Genomic DNA, 21456 nt, shown 5'->3' on the forward strand with positions numbered 1-21456 from the left:
TATTTGCACACCAACATTCACAGTGGCATTATTCACAATTGCCAAAAGATGGAAGCAACCAAAGTATCCATCAACCCATGAATGGAAAATAAAATGTGGTCTATACATACAATTAAATATAATTTAGCTATAAAAAAGGACTGAAGTCTTGATACATGTGACAACATGGATGAACTTTGTCGAGTGAAATAAGCTATATACAAAAGGACAAATATTGTATGATCTCACTGATTCTAAACAATTATAATAAGCAAACTTATAGAATCAGAATCTAGAATATAGGTTACCAGGGACCAGGGTGGGGATACAAAATAGGGATTTAAGGCTTAAAATATATAGGGCTCCTATTTGGAACGATGGAAATGTTTTGGTAATGGATGGTGGTAATGGTAGCACAGCATTGTTGAATGCAATTAACAGCACTGAAATATATATCTGGATATGACTAAAAGGGCTGCAGAGCTTCTGTTTGTGGTGATGAAAAGTTGGGGTACTGGCTATTGCTGATGGTAGCACCATCCTTTGAATGTAATTAATATCACTGAATTGTACCCTTGAAAGTGGTTAAAATGGGAAAATTTAGGCTGTATATATATTACCAGAAAAAAAAATTTTTAAACCATAGACCTTTCCTAGGTGGCTGCCAAAAATGGCAAAGGGGCAGGTCCTGGTGCTCAGTGGCCAAAACCACCTCCTGGGCTGCCTGATAACCACTGTGGCCAAGCAGGTACTGCTAAGCCAGCAGATGGTGGTCATGCACTGTGAGGGCATCAACATTTCTGACAAATTCTACAAAAATAAGCTGAAGTACCAGGCCTTCCTCCAAAATGCCTGAACACCAGTCCTGTGGTCCCTACCATTTCCTGGTCCACAGCCGCATCTTTTGGCTACCATGTGAGAATGCTTCTCAAGACCAAACGTGCCAAGCTGCCCTGGATGCCCCCAGGTGTTTGATGGGATCCCACCCTCTTATGACAAGAAACAGTGATGGTGGTACCTGCTTCCCTCAAAGTTGTCCATCTGAAATCTGAGCAAAAGTTTGCCTTTATGGGGCACCTGGCTCACGAGATTGGCTGGAAGTACCAGACTGGGACAGCTGGCTTGGAGGAGAAGAAGAAGGAGATGCTCAAGAGCAATTACAGGAAGAAGAAATAGCTCATGAGACCCCAGAAAGAGGACAAGAAGAACATGGAGGAGAAAAGTGACAAATACACAGAAGTCCTCAAGACCCATGGACTCTTGTTCTGAGCCCAATAAAGACCTTATTCCTCAATCTTGGCCTGGTCTGCCCTTCCTTCTCCATAGCCACCTGGGAGGCTGGGGGGTGCCTCGGGCAGCAGTCCTCAGGTACAGGTGTCACAGCAGCCTGGGGTTGAGAAGCCTGGGGACAGAGCCTTAGTGGATTCTTTTTTTTTTTTTACTGCCAAATCTTCAAACACATACAGTCCATACATGGTATACAATCAGTGGCTCACAATATCATCACATAGTTGTGTATTCATCACTATGATCATTTTTAGATCATTTGCATTACTCCAGAAAAAGAAATAAAAGGAAAAAACCACTAAAAAGGAAAAAACCACTTCACTCTCATTGACCACTAGTATTTCAATCTACCCAATTTATTTTACCCCTTATCCCCCCATTATTTATTTATTTTATCCATATTTTTAAAATCATCTGTCTATACCCTGAATGAAAGGTTTTATTCAGGTTTTCATAATCACAATGTCATGTTGTAAGATCTATATGATTATAAAGTCTTCTTCAAGAATCAAGGCTACTGGAACACAGCTCAACAGTTTCAGGTACTTCCTTCCAGCCACTCCAATACACCATAAACTAAAAAGGGATATCTACATAATGCATAAGAATAACCTCCAAGATAACTCCTTAACTCTGTTTGAAATCTCTCAGCCACTGAAATTTTATTTTGCTTCATATCTCTATTTCCTCTTTTGGAGAAGAAGGCTTTCTCAATCCCATGATACCGGGTCCTGGTGAATCTCGGGAGTTCTGTCCCATGTTGCCAGGAGGATTCACACCCCTGCGAATCATGTCCCACATAGTGGGGGAGGGCAGTGAGTTGGCTTAGAGAGAGAGGCCACATCTGTGCAGCAAAAGAGGTTCTGTGGGGATGACGGTTAGGCTGAATTTTAAGTAGACTTAGCTTATCCTTTCAGGAATAAGTTTCATAGGGGCGAGCCCCAAGATCAAGGGCTCAGTCTATTGATTTGGTTGTCCCCACTGCTTGCAAGGATATTACAAATTCTCCAAATGGGGAAGTTGAATATTTCCTCCTTTCTCTCCAGTCCCTCAAGGGGACGTCACAAATATTTCTATATTCACTGTCCAAATTACTCTGGGATATATCAGGGCATCACACTAACCCAGACCAACCAACAAATCTCACACTCAGTTCAAGTTTCTGTGTTCTTATGACCTTAGTGGATTCTGGGTTTACATCTTAAAAGACCTTAGCAGTTAAGTGCTACTATGGCATAATTTGTCTATGATCTATTTGTTCATGTGAGAATCTTAGAAAAATGAATAGGAACAACTGATTACATGGTGTGCTGGTTTGAAAGTGTTGTATACCCCAGAAAAGCCATGTCCTTTAATCCTGATTCAATATTATAAGGTGAAAACCTTTGATTAGATTGTTTCCATGGAGATTGAGCCATTCAGTTGTGGGCGTGCCATTTTGATTAGATTAATTCTGTGGAGATGTGACACTTGTGGGTATGGCCTTTTGATCAGATGGAGATGTGACTCTGCCGCATTCAAGATGGGTATTGATTAGCTTACTGGAGTCCTATAAAAGGGACACATTTTGGAGATAACACAGTTGTTTCAGAGCCAACAGAGTTGTAGACATTTTGAGATTCTTGGAGTGCTGACAGACAGAGCAGATGTCTAGACATGAATATTTGGAGATGCACAGCCCAGCAGACATCACCATGTGCCTTCCCATGAGATGCTAAGCGAGCCAGAACCCAGAGTTGTGTCCTGGAAGAGATGAGTGAAGGCCCACCGATGTTTAGAGAGGAAACCACTGGCATCAGAAGCTGAAAGCAAAGTAACCAGGAACAAGGAGCAGCAGATGCCAGTGACGTGCCTTCCCATATGACAGACATTGGCCTTTCTTGGCTCAAGGTATCTTTCTCTGGATGCCTTACTTTGGACATTTTTATGGCCTTAGAACTACAAACTTGTGATTTAATAAATTCCCTTTTAAAAAGCCATTCCATTTCTGGTATATTGCATTCTGGCAGCATTTAGCAAACTAAAACACATAGGTTTAGATATTTTTACAAATTAAGCGAATGTTACAAAATGTGTATGGGTGTGTACAGGATCATTCTAGTGTTGTTCAAAAGATATTTACAGATGCAATCCAGGGGCCTGCAGGCATTCACTTTGCTGCTTTTCTGTACTCTGTGATCAGACAAAAATAAATTATTTTTAAAGGAGAAAAAAACATAGAACTGTACCATACAAATAGTAAACATTAATATAAACTATGACTATATTTAACTGTTTAATTACAATATTGTTTTATCTATTGTAACAAAAGTACCACACTGATGCAAAGTGTTAATAATAGGGAAAACTGTGTGTGTGTGTGTGTGTGTGTGTGTGTGTGTGTGTGTGTGTGTAGGGAGAGTAGATGGAAACCCTGTACTTCTAAATGATTTTTCCATCAACCTACAACTTTTCTAATTAAAAAAGGCAGAGTTTGGCAGAATGGATAAAGAAGCATGACCCTACTACACACTGTTTACAAGAGACCCATCTTAAATCCAAAGATGCAAACCAACAAGTTGAAAGAGGAAAGGATGGAAAAAAATCCAACGCTCATTTATGAAAAGAATTCTCAGCAAACTAGGAATGGAGGGGAACTTCCACAACATGATAAAGAACAGCTACATAAACCCTACAGCTAACATCATACTGCTGGTGAAAAACTAGAGAAGGAAGAAATAAAACATTCTTTCGTTCCTAGATGATAAGCAGAAAAAACCAAAAATTAAAAAAAAAAACTCCTATAACTAAAAAGCAATTATAGCAAAGTTGCAGGATACAAGGTTAATATGTTTTTAAAGGCTATTACTTTCTTATATTCCAGCAATGAACAATTAGAATTTGAAATTAAAACACAGCATCATTTACGTAGCATCAAAAAAAACCCACACAAATTTAGGAATAAATCTAGCAAAATATGTTCAAGGCATGAGGAAGACTACAAAGGTCTCAGGAAAAAATATCTAAGTAAATGATAAGATTCCATGTTCATGGTAAGAAGATTCCATATTATTAATATTTCAATTCTTCCTAACTTGATCTATAGATTCAATGCAACTCTAATCAAAATCCCAGCAAGTTATTTTGTGATTATCAACACACTGATTCTAAAGTTTACTTGGAAAGTCAAAATAACCAGAAGAGCCATAGTAATACTGAAAAAGAACAAATGTGGAAGACTGACACTATTCTGTATCACTACAGCAACTTCAAGACTTACCATAAAGCTACAGTGATTAAGACAGTATGGAATTGGCAAAAGAATAGATAAAAGATTTGGTGGCACAGAATAAAGAACACAGAATTAGACCTACACAAATATAATCAACTGATCTTTGACAAAGAAGCAAAAGTACTTCAAGGGAGAAATATGGTCTTTCCAACAAATGGTGCTGGAACAACTGGACATCCACATGCAAATAAAAGTGACTCTCGACAGAGACCTTACACCTTTCACAAACATTAACTCAAAGTGAATCATAGACCTAAACCTAAAATATAAAGCTATAAAACTTATGGAATGTAACATAAGAGAAAATCTAGGTCACCTGGGTTTGGTGATGACTTTTTAGATAAAAACCAAAAGCATGACCTCTGAAATAAAAAAAAAAAATTTGATGTTTGACTTCATTAAAATTAAAAACATCTGCTCTGTGGAAGACACTGTAAAGAGAATGAGAAGCCACAGACTGGAATAAAAGATTTTAAAAACATGCATTTGATAAAGGACTTGTATCCAAAATGGCATTGAACTCTTTAAAATGCAACAATAAGAAAACAAATGATACAATTTAAAAAGGGGGATGAAATCTGAACAGATACTTCACTAAGGAAGATATATTGAGGCAAACAAGCATATGAAAAGATTGCTCAACATTATGTAACATCAAGGAATTGCAAACAATGGAATCCCACTAAACACATATTAGAATAGGGAAAATTCAAAACACTGACAACACCAAATGCTGGTGAGTGTATTGAGTTGCAGGAATGCTCGCTCATTCATTGCTGGTGAATGCAAATGATAGAGCCATTTTGGAAGATAGTTTGACAGCCTATACAAACCTAACACTGACTTACCAGCAATTGCACTCCTAGGTATAAGTTGAAGACTTATGTCTACATAAAACCTACATATGAATTTTTATAGCAGCTTTATTCATAATTGCCAAAAGTTAAAAGCAACCATGATGTCCCTCCATAGGTGAATAGATAAACAAACTGTCATACATCCATACAATGGAATATCATTCAGTGATAAAAAGAAATGCACTATGAAACCACAAAGGACATACAGGAACATTAAATTCATATTTCTAAGTAAAAGAAGCCATTCTGAAAAGCCTTACTGTATAGTTCTAATTATATAATATTATGGAAAAGTCAAAACCAGAGAGACAGCAAAATGATCACTGGTTGCCAAGGGTTCTGAAACAGGCCGGGAGGGATGGACAGGTAGATCACAAGGCATTTTCAGTGCAGTGAAATTATTCAGTATGACACTGTAATGATATGCACATGACATTATGCATTTGTCAGAATCCATAGAACATATATAACACAGAATACTAATGGAAACTATTTCAATTAATAATAATGCATCAATATTGGCTCATCAATAGCAAGAAACATGTAGAATGGAACGATCATATATTAAGAATGTTTGTTGTTATATTTAAAAAAAAATTTTTTTAATTAAAAAAAATTTTTTTAAATATTAAGAAACATGCCACAACTAAAGCAAGATGATAATGATAGAGAAAACTATGTAGGGGAAAATCATATAAATTATATATATATGCATGCATTTATATATATTTTTATAGTAAAACATGACTACATGACTATTCTATTAAGTGGGACAATAAACATTATAGTAGTCTCACATTAGCTCAGGTCAGATAAAGTTTTGTTGTTAAATCAATGAAGAAAAAAAGGCTGTCTCTTCAGTGATTTTTGGATTTCAGAATTGCAATGAGGAATTGTGAGCCTTACATATATTTTATTGCATGTACACAATGATTTTAGAAGTGGCTGGCATCCGTTGGTCCTTGTTCCCTGTTCCTTTGCTTCCTGCTTCTGATTCCAGTAGCTTCCTCTCTAAGCCTCTTTGGGCCCTCACTTGGCTGCTCCAAGGCAAAATTTTGGGTTTCATCTCTTAGCTTAGCATCTCCCAGGACCAGAGATTTCTTCTGTTCAGGTTCTAGCTATTTCTGTGAGTCCTTGCTTAGAACCTGCACTATTTCTGTATCGATCTCCAAACATCTCTATCTGCACTCCAAGCATCTCTGTGCTATTCCAAAATGTCTCCTCTTTTAAAAGACTCCAGTAAACTAATTAAGACCCACCTTAAACAGGTGGGGGCCACGCCTCCATGGAAATAACCTAATCAAAAAGTTGTGCCCACAATTGGGTGTGTCACATCTCCATGGAAACTATCTAATCAAGAGGCCCCATCCTACAATATTGGATCAGGATTAAAGGAACATGGCTTTTCTGGGGTACATTACAGTTTCAAACCAGCACACCCCCCAAACCACAGGACACTAACTCAAGCCATTCATGCCTATAAATGTATATGGAGTGCTCACTCTTCCTTAGAAACCCGGGGCAGCAGGAACCCAGGAAGCCCTGGAAAGTCAAGGAGTAGGAAAGAAGCAGGAACATCTAGACACCACTGCAGTTGTTGAAGCTGCTATTGCCTTGATAACGTGACCTCCAGTCGTGCCCGTGACCTTGCATAATATGTCTTGGAGACTCGGTGTTCCAGGAGGCAGTGTGCCAGCTAGGAGAGAAGGATGTGCGCCTCCTCACCTGATGGAAGATTTCAAGAGGAACAGGGGGTTGCTGTACTAAAGAACCCCCAAATGGCAAACTTTCCCACAGTCTCTAAGGAGGCCCCTGCCATCTCTGAAGACTCTGGGAGGTAAATAAAATAAATATCCTTTGTGACCTCTTCTCTCTGGGAAAATTTTCTTCTTTTTTTTTTCTTATAATGCTTCAATTAATCTAAAAAGAATCCAATCCCAAAGGTGACAGTAGAGTTGATGATGGGGTCAGGAAGTTGACCTCAATCAAAAGCTGAGAAAAAAAGCATGGGTGAACAATATGTCCTTGGTTTAAAATTTAGTTACAAAATTTCAGCTGAGCATATGAAAGTGTCATTCGGATGTGTACTAAGCACTGCACGCATCCTTTTGTTTCTACACAAAGACCAGGCATACCATAACAGTGTGGTTGCATTTTGTTTTCAATGTTAAGTTCATTTTTAGATCCTAAAACCCAAAACTGAATTCAGGAAGTGTGAATTTACTTGAACCAAACCGAAAAAAGGTTTTCTCAACCTCTGCAAAATGAAGCAGCAGAATTCACAACAGTTTTAATTATAACACACTAAATAAATACAATAAGTGGCTCTTTGCTCTGAGGTTGAAATCTCTATTTTTAGCTCCAAGCAAATAGCAGATCCCAGGGGAAAGTTACTACATTATGAGTGGGTTATCAAATCTCTCAGCATCAACAACTTCTGTATCATTATATTTGGATTGTATGCTAAAGAAAGTCAGTTATCTGAAGATAAAACTCCAGGCAAACTGAGCAAAATATTTTAAGATTTTTTTAGGAAAATTTTTCTTCCCATTGGCTAAAAAGAATAAGTACATTAAAATCACTGCTCTGAAATAACGTTCAAGCATCATTCTCTTCTTGAATTTCAAAAAAGCCCTGGAGAAAGGGGAAAAAACCTTCCTTTCTCACCTCCCAAGGTCTCCAGGACCTTGGAGCCCACATGAAAATGCCATTGCCCTAGTTATGCCACAGTCAGGTTCTAGGGGAAGATGGAGTCCAGAAACTGATCCATTCTGGAAGTGGAGTTGGCTGGGGTCCAGTGGGCTGCAGGGTAAAGGGAGGCCCGGTGATCGTTGCCCTGTATGCCTGCTCCCTTGGCTGCTACTCCTTGCTCCTCTTCTAGAACAGTCTATCAGGAATGGTCCCATGATAACAACTCTGGGCTGAATTCTTCTCCTGTACGTGTGGGTCACATGATAGAACCCATTCCTCCATATCAGTACAAGAAAGGAGGGAAACATGGGTGACAATCCAAGGTGAAGAGAAGAAAATAGACATTAATATTTAATCACTTGCTTAATTTTCAAAGCAACCCATACTACAGATGAGAAAACAGAGATATATGGAGGTAAAGTGATCTGCTGAGGACCACAGTTGGCTGAAGCCAATTTGAATCCAGCTCTATTTAACTCAAAGCTTTAAATTATGCCACGATACTTTCTAAATCAAAGGATTGATCCTTGCAAGTACAAAAACATTAACAAATGGTTCAACTGATTTGATTGATTAAGTTTCAGTCCAAATGACCTTGCAAGAAGTGTTTTATAAACACAGTCTCATTTTGAACACTTAAATCATGCTTTACCATAAACAATGATGGTAAAGCATATTATCTTTATCATGTACTTTTTTTTTCAGGTTCATGGTCTGGGAATGGAGCCCGGGTCTCCAGCATGAGAGACCCACTAGCACCGAACCACCTGTGCACCCTATGATGTACTTTTAATGAAGAAGGCATAAACCATTGCATTAATTTATTTCATAAAATATAAAACAGGAATTTCACACCCAGTAGGATTGGAGTTTAGAATCAGATCCTTCTGCAAAGCTGTCCTTTATGGCAAGGCTTTTTCCAACTATCTGAACAACCATGGCCACCAGCTAGATGGAGCTGCCTGTACATGACATCCACTGATGGCCTCTGAATTGCTCTAAAAAATGGGAGCATGTTTCCCTAAATGCCATCACTTAGTCCGAAATGTATCAATTTAGCAAAAGTACATTTAAACCTCAGTGCTGGGTTTGGGGTTTTAAAGATCAATGAATAATGTCCAGGCACTGTCCGTACTCTCTCTTGCTCTCTAGCTCTCTGTGGCAATACCAATGTCCGAGGGTGTCCTTGCTCGCTAAAGTTCCCTCTGCCATTGCTGACTTCCACTGCAGACTACAGATCTGGTTCATACTCCTCCACTTACACCCTTTTAGACTTGAGGCTTGGGTGTCCCATCTGCTCCCCGGAACTTAGTCTCATCTCCTCTCTAAGAGAAATGCTGATGAGTTTTCTAATTGAGACTATACTGGTAAAGTAAACCATATGAAGTTACCAAGATAGAGCACATCTGTCCTACAAATACATAATTTCATCTCCTTCAATTTAATGACTCTGGGGTGGTAGATTGGCTGCATTTGTTGTCCAGTAGGGGGAACAGATAGTTCCTCCCTCAATAAAGCTTTTTTGAGCAAAAATATATTTATTTGTTTCATCCATATTTCCTCTTCAGTCACATATATGGCTCAGTCACATGTATGGCTGTAATCCCATCTTCTCAGATGGGAGGACTGGATTTCTCCTGCCTTCCTGTGGGGAGCTCCGTATCTTCCTTGTTACTATTTTCCTTCTTCTGGAACTTCTCTAGCTCAATTTAGGTACTCAGAGTGTAATGAGAATAACAATTATTATTCCTGTTTAGGTAAGTAGCAAAATGCAATCTCTCACATTTTCTCTTTGGCCAAAAGATCTGTAAGCTTTATACAAAGTTAAAATTTCCTCTCAGTTATACAAAATAACAATAAGAATGCAACATGTCTTCTAAAAATTGACTGTTTGGAGTTGGAGAGATTACTAAACCCTTTGTTAACAAGTCTTTTTAGGCAGTTGGCAAATCAATTTCCTCTTTTTTTATAACGTTTCCCACAGAAGACAATTTCCCACAGTAGACAATTTCCCACACTAACTGGGCCTGTGTGTATTATCTGAGAATGTGAGCCTCCCCTGAGCCATCCTGCCTCTCCTGGTTGAAGCTCAAAGACTGTGAAACCAGCCTCAAGCCAAACAGCTGGTAACACAGCAGAGATGATTGTGTTGTATTTATGCTTCATCTCACTGCCAGGAAAAGGATTGGATGACTTATTGGAAGACATACATACAACAAAATAAAAACAAAATAAGCAAAGAAATGGGGGTAGAGGAAGATAAGATAAAATTTAGCCTTTTTTTTCTTTTTTACCTATTTATGTTTTGAGTTCTCCCTCTTTTTATTAATTTGCATGTGTTCCTTGTATATGCTAGATCTTTGCTGTCCAATATGGTGGCCAGTAATCACATCACTATTAAAATTAAAGTTAAACAAATTTTAAAATTCAGTTCCTTATTCATGCTAGTCATATTTCAAGCACACAATAGCCATATGCGGCTGATGGCCAGTTATATTGGATGGCATGGATCTAGACCATTTCCATCATCACCACAAATTCTCTTGGACAATGCTGTTCTAGATATTAACCCCTTATCAATTTTATTCACTTCAAATATCTCTTCCAGATTATTGCTTTTTTATGGACTTTGACTAAGATGCTTTCACTGAACAGGAATTTTTAGTTTTTATATGGTCTTTATCTCTCATATTTTGCCTTATTATTTATTATTTTGAGGTCTGAATTAATAAATTTCCAATCCTGAAGTCTCAAAGACAGTTCCCCTACCTTTTTGTATCAACTTTATGGTTTTACTTCTCATATTTAGGTATTGAATCCAGTAGGACTTTGCCTTTTTATACAATGTGAAGTAGGGATCCAATTTTATTTTTCTCCAGGTAGTAAAATAGTGTTCCCAATCATTACTGCTAACACATGGATCTTTTCCCAACTGGTTTGGCATACTGCTCTCCTGCATGCCATGGTCCTCTGATTGTGTGGGTAAATTTCTGGGCTCTCTCGCCAGTTTCATTAAATCTTTGACCCTCTGTCAAAATCAGATTGTGTTATTATGACTTTGTGGTATGATTTCATATCTCATAGGGTAAGTTTACCATCTTGGTTCTACTTTTGCCAAACTGTCCATAGCTTTTTGTAGCTCTTACTCTTTCATATATGTTTTTAAATTGAAAATTTTTAGTTCTTCAAGATTAGATAGCTAGAAAGAGAATTGGCAATCATTCACTAATGAAATATTCTTCTTTAATTCAAATTTAGTCTATCTATGGGACAAGATCTGTGATATATTTTTGAGCCCAAGAATGAAACTCCCATGCTAACAGTAATTTAAAATCCATTCCACTGAATTTATATTAGTTTTTCCAAAGTGCTTTGCCTTTGGAGGCTATTAATGCATGCAGTGTGCTGCCATGGTAATGGTTACTTTTAGTTAGTACTTTTTATAGATTAACTGTTACACCCTAGAGTCTATTCATGTAAATGAATAAATCTTAAGACAATATAGGGTTTCATTTAATATAGATATTTAATAGAACAGAGTTGGATTTAACATATCATAAATGGAAAAATGTTAGCGTTTATGTTCGATATGAACATGCATGCCTTCTAGAAATATAATTTTTTCATTAAAAATTTTCACATAATATGAATTAACCTTTTTATCCATTTAAATTTATGAATATTTAATAAATTATCACAAAATTTAATGTGACTGTCAGAAGTTTGCACATACCACTTTGTTTTCCATGCTGGGGCAAATCCCTAGCTATTATGAAAATTCATTCACCTTCTCTCATAATCTAGCTGGGAAGTGTCACTGGGAGCCCCAGGTAGGAGGGAACACATGGGCCTGGCTTTGGATATAGGCTCTGACCATTATGTATTAGTTAGGGTTCTCTGGAGAAACAGAATCAACAGGGAACACTCACAAATATAAAATTTATAAAAATGTCTCATGTGACCATGGGAACGCAGAGTCCAAAATCCACAGGGCAGGCTGTGAAGCTGACAATTCTGATGGAGGGTCTGGACGAATCCACAGGAGAGGCTCGCCAGCTGAAACAGGAAGAGCCTGTCTCTTCTGAATCCTCCGTAAAAGGCTTCCCATGATTAGATTAAGCATCATTCATTGCAGAAGACACTCCCCTTTGGCTGATTACAAATGGAATCAGCTGTGGATGCAGCTGACATGATCATGATCTAATTCTATGAAACGTCCTCATTGCAACAGACAGGCCAGCACTTGCCCAACCAGACAAATAGGTACCACAACTTGGCCAAGTTGACACATGAACCTGACCATGACAGTCCACCCCTTGTCAACTTGGCAGCTATATATATCACCTTAAACCATACCCAATTTCCAAATAAAAACAATAAAACAACTTCTTTTCTTTTACCTAACAATACTCAGCTGTCCTTCATATAACTGGAAACACATTAAATTTCTCCAGAATAGGGCACAAATCCTTGGGCAACATTCATTCTTAAACTTGATATCTTACAACTTAAATAGTATAACATGAACAAAACAGCATTATGGTCCTCGTTTCTGTAACTGATCACGTGGTTGAGTTCATATTTATCACTCCCTTCTTCCACTACCCATTCCATTTTCCCTTTATCCTCAGCAAGCACTTCAGCTAGCTGTGGTTCTTTGCCTGGTGGGGTGACCCAAACCTTCATTCAAGGGGATCTGGGTCTGTAAACTGTTTCAAGTCTGGAAATTGATTAAGGGGCCATGCCTCTGTGTTTTTGTAATTCAAGTTAGACTTCTGTTCACTTGACCTAGAACTCTTTTGTTTATCCAGCTCAAACAAGAATTTAGTAGACTGCCCTTCTATTGTATTTCTAGGTACCCCATGAGATTTACTAGCCAATGCCACAAATTTCTGTGAGTCATATAATTCTGACACCTGCTTTGAGTTTGCTCTCTATTATAATAGCCACGTCTACCCTGTCTTTGGCGATAAAGTGCTGCCACCTGGCTTCTGCAAACTCGGGATCCCATCATCCCCAATGTGTTTAAGGATTCCAGCTCAGTGACAGCAGTTCCTACAGTAATATCTGACCTACAGAGAAGTGCAACCACAGAGCTCTTCATGGATGATGGTGCAAGTCTCACCAATTTATTTCTCACTGTTCTAGTAAAAGGTGCATCCTCTGGACATTCCTGGGGTGTAAGAGCAGGCTTTGCCTGATAAATCCACTCTAACATTCCAATCTAAGCCTCTGGATCCCCTCATCTACATTATACCAGGGCAGTTCTGGCATTTCAACCTCTGGTAATGTTGGCCACCTTTTGATTCATGTTTCAACCACCCATCCAAACAAACTGTTAATACCTTTCCTAACCCTTCAAGCTATAACATTGAATGCAGAATCTCTGCTTAGTGGGCCCATATCTATAAATTCAGCCTGATCCAGCCTTATATTCCTCCCACCATTACCCACTCCCTTAAAATCCATTGCCACACATATTCCCCTGAGTTCTGTCTATACAAATTGGAAAACTCACACAGTTCTTTTGGAGTATAATGTACCTCCTCATGTGTGATACTTTGTACCTCACCTTTAGGGGCCTGATGGGACTTTAGTGTAGCTATAGGTCTGGAAGAAATGAGGGATGGTGGGGGTGGCTCATGAAAAGAATTAGAAATATCTTCCAAGACATTTGCTTCAGGGCCTTCATTTGCAGTTTCATCTGGTGAAACAGGATTAATCACTCTAGCACTAATCCCTTCAGGAGGAGATTGGGTGGCCAACTCCTCAAGGCACACTGGAGGTGGGGCGATTATGTCCTCAGGGCAAACTATTACAGGGTTATCTAGAGAAGACTCAGCATGATCTAGGGTTTCGACCTCACCCCCGACATCATTATCAATCCATATGTCACCATGCCATTTTTCAGGGTCCCACTACTTTCCAATCAATGCCCTCACTTGAATGGCAGACACCATGCATGACTGAGATTTCAGTTTACCTTATAAACTTGCTACTGTAACAATAAGATTCTGAGTCTGATTTTCAGAGATCTCAAGTCTACAGCTACAGGAAATAAGATTTTCCTTCAGGATACTCATAGAAACGTCTACATCTGTCAGACGGCACTTAAACTTCTCGTTTGAAGCCTTAAGCCCATCCCTTTCACTCCTTAATGCAGCCAGTGTATCTAACAACAACCAACCAACATCTCTTTACTTCTTATTTCTACAAAACTCTGTAAAGGTGTCAAAAACATTATCCCCCACAGCATGGCTTCATACAAGCGAAGCATTAGGAGAATCAAATGGTGATATTTTGACCATCTCTTTTGCCAACTCACTCCATGGATTGGGAGTGTCATTCTGATTATGGGAATCAGGGTCCTTAGTGTCTTTGAGTCCAATCAGAGTAGAAAACCATTCATAAAAACCCATTTTTAAGATTCTGTTTCTTAAGAACCACTCCTGGTACCAAGATGTATTAGTTAGGGTTCTCTGGAGAAACAGAATCAACAGGGAACACTGACAAATATAAAATTTACAAAAGTGTCTCACGTGACCATGGGAACGCAGAGTCCAAAATCCGCAGGGCAGGCTGTGAAGCTGACGATTCCGATGGAGGGACTGGATGAACTCCACAGGAGAGGATCACCAGCTGAAACAGGAAGAGCCTGTCTCTTCTGAATCCTCCTTAAAAGGCTTCCAGTGATTAGATTAAGCATCGCTCATTGCAGAAGACACTCCTCTTTGACTGACTACAAATGGAATCAGCTGTGAATGCAGCTGACGGGATCATGATCTAATTCTATGAAACATCCTCATCGCAACAGACAGGCCAGCACTTGCCCAACCAGACCAACAGGTACCACAACTTGGCCAAGTTGACACATGAACCTGACCATGACACCTTATTAGCTGTTGTTATGGATTGAATTGGTCCCCCACAAAGACATATTCAAGTTCTAATCCCTGATCCCGTGGGTGAGAACCCATTTGTAAATAGGATCTTTGAAACTTTATTTGTTAAGGCCAAACTGAACAAGGCAAACTGTGTAAGCGTTGGTCTCAATCCGATATGACTGAAGTCCTTATAAGCATAGGAAATTTGCATGCAGTCACGAGAAGAAAGACAGGTAGAGAGATGGCCATGTGAGAGACGCAGAGATTGAGTTGTGGGTTGCCCCAACCAGCCACCACCAGCACGCCACAGATTTCAGAGAAAGCACGACCCTACCAAAGCCTTGGTTTTGGACTTCTAACCACAAGAACTGTCAGATAATAAATTCTTGTTTTTTAAGCCAACTAGTCTCAGCTAGTCTGTGGTACTTTATAATAGCAGCCCTGGCAAACTAAGATAGCTGTGTAGCCTTGAGTTTCCATTTCCTCACCCATAAAGTGGAAGTAATAATATTTACTTTGCAGAACACTCATGAAGATTAAATATATATTTGGTAAATGGCATCTATGACTACACATGACTAGATAATGTTTTTAAGTCAATGTTTAAGATAGAAAGAGGTGGTGGCATAAATCAAGCACAATACTGCTGAGGACATTTCATTATGAATGGTCATAGTGGACCCAAATTGGGCCATCAGAGACAGTAGACCTGGGCCCTTGGTTTCCACGCACAGAAGGGAAGAGGAGCACAAGAAGCAGAGAACTTGGGTAGAGAGGCCATAGGCCCAGTGGGGTGAGCATTGGTCAGGGAGAGAAGCAGTGGTGGTGGTTGAGGGCCTCAGGCTTTGACTGAGAAGTCTGTGCCTTACCCAGAAAGTGAGAAGCAAGAAGCACATGGAGACAAACATCTCCCATGGCCCAAATGGCTGTGTGTGCCCCTGGTTGAGGAGAGCAGAGCATGAGCTCAGACAAGGCACTGGAGAGTAAGATAAAGAGTGAATCTCAGGAACATGCAGGGCAAGACTTCTCTTAGGATTCACGGATATAGAATGGAAGGAGTGGAAGAAGTCAAAACAATTACCAAGCTTTGATCTCATCTGATAAACCATTATTTAAAACAACAGCAATGATAATAATAACATGTTGTTTGAATATCTGAAATTTTTTTTTTTAATTTTCAAAATGCACATATAAATATTATCCCATTTGGCTCCCCTGAAAATAAGACAGAATGATCAGATGTTAAATCCTTTTCTGAAATAGGGAAAGACCATTTCTAGGAAAGTCACACTGCAATCAAGGTAAACCAATTTTTAGACCTTATTATGTCTCAAAAATATGTCTAAGTGGCTTCTTTCACTACATTTCACTATGTATTTCAATACCACAGCCAAAATGGCAGTTTAGCAGCTGGTTCTCTTGGAATCAGGAAGAAATTACTAAAATGTGGACATCACCTGGAGGGGTCTCTTAGCGTTCTCAGGGACAGACCTCATTGCCCAGATAGGAGACCAGCTTATCACACATTATGTATGCAGAGAAATTAAGTAGCCATGTCCTGTCCGTGGTCAAAACAGGATGCTTCCTTATCTGTATCTCTAACCTTCTCTCTTTTTTGAGCTCTCCCATGCCCAAATGGCTGTGGATTATAGTCCTGGATGCTACATTGTTACTTCACACTCAACAAGGGCACAACTGAGCTCTTCACCTGGGCCCCCAAATGACTTCCATACTAACTACTCTACTTCGGTCCAAGATGTTTTTACATTTCCAGTCCCCTAGTGGACAAGGAGTGCCCAACATGGCTCTTAGTATTTGCATCCTAGTTTCATTCCATACCCCTGTTATGGTAGTTAGATTCAGTTGTCAACTTGGCCAGGTGAAGGCACCTAGTTCTGTTGCTGTGAACATGAGCCAATGGTACGTGAACCTCATCTGTTGCTGATTACATCTGCAGTCGGCTAGGAGGCATGCCTGCTGCAATGAATGATGTTTGACTTAATTGGCTGGTGATTAAATGAGATACCACAGCGTAGCACAGCCTAAGCAGCTCAGCATACCTCATCTCAGCACTCTCAACGCAGCCCAGGCCTTTGGAGGTGTAGAAAAGAATCATCCTGGGGAAAGTTGTTGGAACCCAGAGACCTGGAGAGAAGATCAGCAGAGACCATCCTGTGCCTTCCCACATAAGAAAGAACCTCAGTGGAAAGCTAGCTGCCTTTCCTCTGAAGAACTAACAAAATAAATCCCCTTTTATTAAAAGCCAATCCATCTCTGGTGTGTTGCGTTCTGGCAGCTAGCAAACTAGAACACCTTGTGTGTTAATTGGACCCAGTGTCTTGCTTCTGAAATGAATAAAATATGGCAAAGGTGATTGGCAGTCACTTCTGAGATTAGGTTATAAAAAGACTGTGACTTTAATATGAACTAATTATCATATGTAAACTCAGATATAAAATCCAGAATATTGCTTACCATGTTATAGAATGAGGCTAGAGAAGGGGGAGCAGTTGCTTAATATGTGCAGAATTTTTAATTAGGTTGAATTTAAATATTTGGAAATGGATAGAGGTGATGGTAGCACATTATGGCGAGTGAAAATAACAACACTGAATCATGTGTGTGATTGTGGTTGAAGAGGGGTAGTTTAGAGTCATATGTGACATCAGAAGGAAAGCTAGAGACTAAAACATGGAACTGTATAACACAGTGAACCTTGTGGTTGCTGATGATTGTGATTAACAGTACAGATATGGAAAAGTTCTTTCATGAACTAGAGCAAATGTACATCACTATTATAAGACTTATAATAGAGTGGTATATGGAGAAAAATGCACCGATTGCAAACTATGGACTATAGTTAACATAATATTTTAATATTCTTTTATCAACAGTAACAAATTTACTATACCAATACTATGGCCAGATAAGGGGCATGGAAGAATTTGGTTTTATTCTTTATTCTTATTTCAGTTCTGGAGTAATTAAAATGTTCTAAAATTGATCATGGGGATGTATGCACAACTATGTGATGATACTGTGAGCCAGCGAATGTGCACTTTGGATGGTTTGTGTGGTGTGTGAATATATCTAAAATAAATTGGGCAAAAAAGACTGTGACTTTCATTTCACTGGCACACTCTCTCCTACTCTTTTTGTGTACTTGCTCTGATGAAACAAGAAAGGGAGGTTCACATGACGAGAAATCAAAGGCAGCCTCTGACGTACATCTCAAAAGGAATGGAATCTTATCAACAACCACATAATGAGCTTGGAAGTAGATCCTTTCCCTGTTGAGCCTACAGATGAGACCTCGGCTCCGGATGACACCTTATTGCAGCCTCATTAGAGACTCTGAGCTGGATAACCCAATGAAGCTGTGCTTTATATTCCTGGCCCTCTGAGTTTGGGGGTATTTTGTTATGCAGCAATAGATAACTAATACACCTAGATTCCAGCACTTTGAATCATCTTTCCTCCCATAAATTAACATACAGCACATGGTAGTTCTTCCTCCCTATCTAAGGTTCTTAAATATACACTTTTCTGAAATTTGAGGGAAGGTAATGGGCTTCTTAGGGAGGCAGAGATCATTCAGTCCTGTGTATGCACTCCCAAGCACTCTTTCCTTTGCTGAACAGCTGCTTCCACAGTCTAACCCCACTCCAGCTTTTCTCTGGAAGAGAGAGCTCCCTCAACCTTCGACCTTGGGTTTTCTGCATTCTAAAAACTTGGCTTGGGTTCAGATTCTATTCTTCTGTGTCCCTGACCTGGATTCTAAATCAGGAGACTGCTTGCTGTTTTTCAGACCCTAACCTGGTCAGCTAGTCCCAGGTTTATCTTTATTGCTGTTGCATTCGATGGTTGGTTTGTGATGTTCCTTACTTTGTACTCACCCTGCACAAATCAAACCCACCATGGCATCCCCGAAGGATGGTCCAGCTCCCTCCCTAAGCAACGCAAGGTCCGATCTTGAACTTCGAAATAGGGACCCTGATCGGGCTCTGGTGCCCAACCTGAATTCATCACTTCCTGACTGCTCCTCCAAGTTTAGTGTATCACTGACCTTTCCAGCTCCACCAATGTAAAGGAGGTTTAAACAGTCTTTCAAGCCATATGCCAAGTTCAGAGCTCTGCTTTTCTATCTTTCCAGGGGATGTGGGATGGGACTTGTGGATGCGCCAGCTCTTCAGAGGAGATGTGAACGCACCAGGCTCCAAGTGGAGTTTGGCAACAGGCAACACTACTCAGTGGCTCAGTGGTGACTCATGAAAGCAGTGGGGAGTGGAATGTGGCGGCAAAGAATCAGCTCCCGGGTCCTCCTCAGCAATTAGGAGGGAGGCTACGGGCTCCAAGCCAGGAAAAGAGAGTAAAAGTCCTCTTCCCTGCCTACTAAGGACTGCCACCAATTAGTGTCAACCTGTTTGTCCAATCTGTTCCTCACCATAAGCCCTCTGCTCCTGCCACTTCCTATTCCAGAATTTTCTACTTTAAAAGTATTTAATTAAGAGTTCAGAAATAACCGTCTACAACTATGGCCAATTGAAATGTTTTTAAAAAACATTTTTATTGTAAAATATGATATATATACAAAGAAAAGAGCATGATTTTCAAAGCATACTTCAACAAGTAGTTACAAAGAACACATTCCAGAGTTTCACATGGATTACCATTCCCCTATCTCAGAGTTTTCCCTCTAGCGCCTCCAAAACACTGGAGGCTAGAAGGAATATTATTAGAGTGATTCAGCATCCATACTCATTTGTTAAATCCCATTTTCTCTGCTATATCTCATCCTCCTCCTTTAATCCTTTGGGCAATGTCCCTTCTCACATTGAGAAGGAGTGTCCACACTAAACAATAGGGGGATGAAATTAATGGGTAATCTTGAAGAGGCTGGTCCCTCTGAGTTTAGGATTTCTGACCTAGGAACCTTTCACCAGGAAGGCATGAAACATTCACGGAATCTCAGTTTGAGCCCTAGGTGTTCTTAAGGGTCAACAGGAGTGATGTTGTTTGAGGTTTAGCAAACCAAGGCAATTAGCACTCTCTACCTGAAGCGGGTATAAGAGCAGCCTCAGGTAGCAGAGTAGCCAGACTCATGCCCAGGTGTCACATCCCATGTTGTCAGGGAGATTTTCACGCCTGAATGGCTTGTACTGTAGGGAGGAGGGCAATGATTTTCCTTATAGAGTGGCCAACCGATTTCTGATCAGGGTGCCAAATACATTAATTGGGGAAAGAACAGACTCTTCAACAAACCATGTTGTGAAAACTAAATATCCATATACAAAAGAATAAAGTTGCATCCTCACCTCCACCATAAACAAATTCCCATTCTAAAAGGATAGAAGACCCAAACAGTAAGGGCTAAAACCCTTAAAAGAAAACTTAGGGAGAAACTTTCGTAACCTTGGATTTGGCAGTGATTTCTTAGATATGACCCCTAAAGCATGTACAGCAAAAGAAAAAATAGATAAAACAGACTTCATCAAAATAAAAAAAACCTTTTGCACATCAAAGAATATTATAAAAAAAAGTGAAAAAACAATGTACAGAATGAGAGAAAATGATTGTGAACAATATATCAGATAAGGTTTATATCCAGAATATAGAAAAAAAATTGTACAACTCAACAACATAAAGACAAATAACCCAATTTAAAACTGGGCAAAGCAACAAAAACAAAACAAAACAAAAGGGCAGGCCACGGTGGCTCCGCAGACAGAGTTCTTGCCTGCTGTGCCAGAGACCCAGGTTCGATTCCCGGTGCCTGCCCATGAAAAAAAAAAAAAAGAAAGAAAAAGATGGGTAAAGGATTTGAATAGACATTTCCCCCAAGAAGACACACAAGTGGCCAACATACATATGAAAAGTTGTTCATCATTATTGGTCATCAGGGAAATGCAAATCAAAACCACAAGAAACCATTCCACACATCACTAGCATGGCTATTATTAAAAACACAGAAAATAACAAGTGTTGGTGAGGATGTAGAGAAATTGGAATGCTCATACATTGTAAGTGGGATTGTAAAAAGGTGCAGACACTGTAGAAATCAGTTTGGTGGCTCCTCAAAAGTAAAACACAATGTTGCCACATGACCTGGCAAGTAACTTCTGGTATATACCCAAAAGAATTGAAAGCAAGGACTCAAGCCAATGTTCATAGCAGAATTAGTCACAACAGTTTAAAGATGGAAGCAACCTGAGTGTTCATTGATAGATTTATGGATAAACAAAATGTGGCACATACAATGGAATATTATTCAAATTCTGATATATGTGACAACATGGGTAACGCTTGAACACATCATGTTGAGTGAAAGACACAAAAAGACAAATATTGCATTTCTCACTTATGTGAAATACCTAGAATAAATAAATTCATAGAGATGGAAGGTAAATTGCAGGTTACCAGGGGCTGGGGAGTGAGGGGAAGGTGGGAATTATTGTTTAATGGGTGCAGAGTTTGTATTTGAGTTGAT

The 21456-nt window shown here is 39.4% G+C and overlaps 1 pseudogene; it reads left to right on the plus strand.

Annotated features, from left to right (window-relative positions):
- Positions 1–649: 649 nt before the first annotated feature.
- Positions 650–1248, plus strand: LOC143651468 (large ribosomal subunit protein uL13 pseudogene; annotated as a pseudogene).
- Positions 1249–21456: the final 20208 nt, after the last annotated feature.

The sequence above is a fragment of the Tamandua tetradactyla genome, chromosome 12 (genome assembly GCF_023851605.1).
Source record: "Tamandua tetradactyla isolate mTamTet1 chromosome 12, mTamTet1.pri, whole genome shotgun sequence".
In the NCBI taxonomy this organism is placed as follows: domain Eukaryota; kingdom Metazoa; phylum Chordata; class Mammalia; order Pilosa; family Myrmecophagidae; genus Tamandua; species Tamandua tetradactyla.